The following is a 6,308-nucleotide window of genomic DNA, read 5'->3' as shown; positions in this document are numbered from 1 at the left end:
ACAACAACTTGAAGCTGAAACAAACCATCGACAATCTTATTTGGATGAAGGATGCTTTTGATGTTCAGGTGTCTCATTGCTATAGGGAAGGGAATCAGGTTGCGGACTATCTTGCTAAACTGGCCTTATCCTCTTCTTATAACATAGTCTATCACTCTTTTGATCAGCTACCAAGACAGGATAAAGGACCATTTCAACTTGATAAATGGCAGATGCCTAGTATTAGAACAAGATTTGATAAAGCCAACTTCTATGTTAGTTGGTTGGTTGTACATAGTTTCTATCAAAAGGCCCTAAGTTTTTTTTTATGCCTTCTGATTTTAAGGTGATAGTATTACCTTTGTGGGTTAATCTCTGTGTTGTATCGAGGTCAGGCCTAGCACCCCTCTGCTCTTTTTTGCTAATACAACACCACCCAAACTTTAATCTGGGTAATTGAATAAAAAAAAAAGTGATACCCATTTTATAATTTGTTGTCATTTTAGTTGTCTCCTTAATGTACTTAAGAACCAAAAGTAAATACTAGCAGTAATTTCAGTTGATTTAATTAAACAACATAGCAAAGAAGATAAGGGCATACCTCCATGGTACATCTCCAGCAAGCATCCAATATCCTTCTCTGTGTTGGTACTATTATTGCCACGATTTTGGTCTGTAGAAATTAATAATAATATGAAAAATATTATCAATTAAATTTTCAGTATATACATGGTATTTTAGAAAATTTTCATACGATTAAATGAAAATAAAATTACTAATGAATAATATGCGAGTGAACTTACATTTTGGAAACATTTGAAGTAAATTGTGGATAAGAAGTTGATAAGAATCATAGAGGCTTAGATCAACCTTCCTTCCTGTGGCTACTGCTTCCATCAGTGGCGGAGCCAGGAATTTTATTAAGGGGTGTCAAAATATAAAGAAGTAAACACGCGAAAAAGCCAACAAAATAAATTATGTTAATGAAAGCAGAATGTAATTGCATTATCGCAACTGTACTCGACGAGGTTTCATCTCTTGAAATGTTTTTACAATAGCATCATTAGAAATATTAATAAATACATCTTTTTCTACATAAGGAACTAAGCAGCCGCTCAAAAGTCCGTCATTCATCCGATTCCGCAGGTCATTCTTAATAAACTTCATTGCCGAAAACGCTCTTTCAACGGATGCAGTGGCAACTGGTAGAAGCAAAGAAAATTTCACTAAGCGGAATACAAGAGGAAAGTTTAAGTGCTTCTTCGTTTGAACTAGTTTTCTTGAGAGATCACAAATACCATTCAGATTGGCGAACCTTTCATCAATATCACGGACATCAATAATGTATGTCGCAAGCTGATTCTCAAGAGCACCCCTACTAAATTCATCAAAATCATCAGGATATAATTCAGCCATTCTCATTATCTTCTTGATGTTAAAACTAGAAAATGAGTCAACTGGATTCAAACAAGCAAATCAGTAGTCACCTCGTTAAAACGATCATTGAGTTCTTAAAGTTGCCAATCAATAATTTTATAGAACACATCATAACGATAATGATGTAAGACCGTATAATCAGCAGGTTTACGCCGTAATCTTCCAGAGTTAACATAAGGCTCATCAAAATTAGGTATCAAAATGTTATACTTGATACAAAATGTCGATACCTTATCAATAAGCTCATCCCAGGCATCCTCCCTCAATGATTGCAACCTTCTCTTTGCTACTTCAACGAGCAGCATAGCATTTGCAATATCTTGTTCTTTATTTTGTAATGATTTATTAAGATCATCTGTGATTCCTAAGATATCTCTCATCAAATGCAACATAAAAGCAATCTTAAATGTTTGACAAGCTTCAAGATATCCTGTTGCCTTAGCACTTTCATCTGGAGAATATGCATCAACAACAAGTGCATCAAGAACATCAGTAATAGAGCCAAACATAAGAATAAAATTACAAAAGGATTTGTAGTGAGATCCCCAACGAGTATCACCAGCTCTTATAAGACCAAGTTCTTGATGCAAGCCTCTACCTGTTGTAAGTTCACCCATATCTAATGCCTCTTGAATTCTTTCTTTTAGAGATTCTCGAAATTCATCCATACGCTTAAAAGAAGCTCCCAACACATTCAAAACATTTGAAACTAATAATACAAGTTCCCCCACTTGAATACATTTTTTAGAAACCGCAACAAGAGTTAGTTGAAGTTGATGAGCAAAACAATGAATAGAATGTGCTGAGAAACTTTCTTGCCTAATCACCTTTTTAAAGGCCTTTTATCTCACCTTGCATATTGCTTGCCCCATCGTAACATTGCTCGCGCACATAAGATAGACTCAATGAATGTTGAGAAAGTAAATTGACAATTTCACTCTTTAGAGATAAAGCACTAGTATCTTGAACATGTACAATATCAATCAATCGCTCCATCACAAATCCCTTTCGATCAACATATCGTAAAACCACAGCCATTTGCTCCTTACGTGACACATCAAAAGATTCATCAACTAATAAGGCAAAGTAGTCACCATTTAATTCCTCAATGATAGCTTTGATGGTCTCTATCTTACATGCAGTCACAATATCTTTTTGAATCATTGGAGAGGTCATTCGGTCATTCTGAGGAGCATGTTCCAATACATAATCATGAATTTTATCACAGTGTTTCGCATACCATGAGAGAATTTCAAGAAAATTACCCCTATTAAGTGATGATTTAGACTCGTCATGACCCCGAAATGCAAATCCTTGATTCACAAGAAGTCTTACTACATCAATTGAAGCAGTTAAGCGAAGCCAGTACTCATGCTTAAATTGATCAGATTGCCCCCTCCCAAATGCAGATTTAATAGACTGTTGTTGTCGACTTAGATCTTCACATCTTTTTTTTTGCCTTGTTATGAATGCTATTTGGCTTACCAACGTGTATCCACAAACTTTTCTTTTTATTCCAACTCTTAAACCCAATGGTCGAAAATACATCACCTCCACCTTGATGAATGTTACTGTCTTTAAATAAATAACAATACAAACAATATGTTGCATCGTTACTTACGCTATACTCCAACCAATCAGGATATTCCTGAAACCATTTAGGATTAAAACGGCGCATATCTCCATAAAAATCTGTTGGAGGAAAGATATGATTCTCAGGTTGACAAGGACCTTGTCGAATGTATGCTCTCCTAATTACATCACGATCGTTTGGATGATAGTCCAAGATTTGAGTTCTTTTCGCCGGATCGTACTCTAAAGAATCTAAATCAATTTCTTGTCTTTGAGACGAATGCAATGGTACTTCCGATTGATTGGCATTCTCTAAATCAGTTTCTTGTCTTTGAGAAGAATGCAATGGTACTTCCGATTGATTGACATTTTCTTCCCGATTAGGTTGATTATGAGAGGCCAAATTTGATTTTGGTACTTTGGAAAAATACTTCTTCAGTGACTTTTGAGACTGAATTATAGAATAAAAATTACTTAGAAGTAGAAAAGTAGCAATATAGCAATAATCAGCTAAAATAGACAAATCTAACCCAAACAAGAGTAACAAACTAAGATTGAATGAATGTTTTTTTTTTTTTTTGGGTTTCAGATTAAACAAAACAGAAACGGAAATCCACTTTGTAGAATTGTAGTACACTAGTACAGCACATTAAATTAAGCTTTTTTAACCCATTACAACATCACTCACCATGGAAATTAATTAGTGCAAAACAAAAATAACGTAAAAAAAAGGAAAATTTGAAGAGAGGAGAAAGAAAAAGACAACAAGAAATAAAGGGTGAAGACTAACTTACCATTGCCATGACGACGACGAGCGATTGACGGAAGAGAGGTATAGGCACAAGTAGAAATTGGGGATCTGTTTAATCCCTAATTCAATCCACTTTTGTTTTCTAGAATTGGGGATTTGTTTAATCCCTTACAGCTTTACTGACTTTTAGTAGTCACGTTTTTTATATTAAAAATATAGTCCACGTCGTCGTTTCACTTTCAGCTCAGTTTTTTTTAAAAAAAAAAAAAAAAGGCCAATGACTGAAGTCAAAAGAAATAAGCATGTCACGAACTGGGATCGAACACGCAACCTTGTTAGCCTGAACCTTTGACACCCCTTAACCACTCGGCCAAGCCCTCAACTTATTACAGGAGGTGTCAATAGTAGTACATATATGTATAAAACCAGAATTTCACATATATATACAACGTAATTTTCCGGCGAAGGGGTGTCGCTTGACACCCCTCGGGACCAGGTAGCTCCGCCCCTGGCTTCCATCTTCACCTTCACATACATAGAGTTTCTTCCACCAACAATATTGTTTCTATAATTTGTAATCAAACCACCTTGATGATAATTCCCATGAAGTTGTTTTTTTCTCCATGTGTCTATCGGTGGCCACCCAACTACTAGATTTTCTTCCTCAAATCCCTGTAGTACAAGGAGAAAACATACACCTTTAGCAAAATACGTACTCATTTGAAACAAGTGTATATGTAGTTACAAAATTATCAACAAGAAGGAAATCCAGTCACACGAGAAATGGTTTCTTAATTCATGTCATTCAACTTTCATTTTATTATACTAAATAGTTCTTTCTAACGAAAAAAGTCATTCAATTTTTCTTAAGTATCACGAATGTCACTATTCAATAATTTTATACGAAAAGAGTCATTTAATTTTATCTAAGTATCACAATAGTCACTACTCACTAGAGGAAAACAAATGAGGTTTTCTATGATAATTACGACAAAGTTGAGTAATTTTTCGATTATGAAGGATATTTAGTGATTTTCAGTGATTTTTTCATTACAAGAAATAATTTAATGACTTTGATACAGTAAAATAAAAATTGAGTGACTATGCCTAAATTATAAAGAACGGAAGTTATCTTGTACTTACTTGTCACAAGCCTTAAAGGGTCTCTTCTTCCTTCCATGGTGATCATCATCATTATTATCTTCTTCTTCTTCAATTGGTTGGCCATTCCATATGAACAAAGACAGAGTTTTACGTTCAAGTACTCCTCCATTGCTTTCCTGAAAGGTCTCTCCAGAACCTCTTTTCTGCTTCAACTCTGAGAAGTTATCATCAAAACTATTCTTCCTCCTCATCATCATGTCATCAAATCCAGCATTGCCATTTTGGTTGAATCCTTTGATATTGGTGGGAAAATGGTTACAAGGAAGAGCAAGACCGAGCTCAAGCTCCATATATCATATAATTATTATTGAAAATACTTTAGTATTTATATGAACAAACTATCTTTGAACAGATTATAAAATGAGCTGAAAAGAGAAGGCTAGCTAGCTTGTTTATATTCTATACTTGTTTGGCTTGACTTTGAAGTTGTGCTTATATATATAGTAGGCTTAAACAGAAATTTATATTTATACTATATTAGAAGCATGAGTTGGGGGTGGTTTCATCGTCCACCTCCAACTCATGTATAAAAAAAATAAAAAAATAAAAAAAGTGGATCCCACCACCTCCAAACTCATGTTAAAAAAATAAAAAAGTGGACCCCATATTAAAAAACAAGCAATATCAAAACAAAACAAATGCATCCCATATTAAAAAATCAAACAATATTCATGTAATCCCAAAGTATCCCCCATTAAGTCAATAATAGTGGACTCATTGTCACATGTGTATCAACCCATTAGTGGAGCAAATGAAATTATTATACAGCAAAAAACTTAGACCCCATATTATTATTTTTCTTCAAAAGGTTAAGTAGTCAAATCATACAATTTCCTTTTTTTTTTCTTATATTAGCCTGAGATTTAATCTAAATATTTAACTGTTGTATTTGCTATTCCGCCATATCATTTATTTGTTATGTTTACCAAAATAAATATACTTAAAATATTTATATTTTAAAATAAGATAGAATTTAATTACTTTTTCATTTTTATTTTTACTCTAATAAATGTGAAAAGAGATTAATGTCGTAAAAGAAAAAATAATATTAAATGGAGATCAAATAATAAATAGTAAAATTTTCACAAACAGCTACCTTTTAACTCGTTCTAACAACCTATAACTACATATTCTATATTTACAATTCGTAACTAGATGACCCTTTATTTATCTAGTAGTCGGGTATACAAAAATATAGCATAAATATAGCGGAAATACAGACGCGAGTCTAACTGACAGTGCTATATTTATGGAAACAAAATTTGTTCCAATTTAAATTAGAATCGTTTCTATTGTTCCCTGATTCACGCAAATATCCTCCCATTCCATATCTGATTCAATATCTCATTCAAACAGCTAACAAATTCAAAAAATATTGAATTCAAACATTACAATCATATTTTTA

At 33.4% G+C, this 6,308-nt stretch overlaps 1 pseudogene; it reads right to left on the bottom strand.

Annotated features, from left to right (window-relative positions):
* Positions 1 to 422: 422 nt before the first annotated feature.
* Positions 423 to 5,756, bottom strand: LOC132637644 (auxin-responsive protein IAA29-like; annotated as a pseudogene).
* Positions 5,757 to 6,308: the final 552 nt, after the last annotated feature.

This window comes from Lycium barbarum, chromosome 4 (genome assembly GCF_019175385.1).
Source record: "Lycium barbarum isolate Lr01 chromosome 4, ASM1917538v2, whole genome shotgun sequence".
In the NCBI taxonomy this organism is placed as follows: Eukaryota; Viridiplantae; Streptophyta; class Magnoliopsida; order Solanales; family Solanaceae; genus Lycium; species Lycium barbarum.
This window is presented reverse-complemented; position numbering and strand designations above follow the sequence as displayed.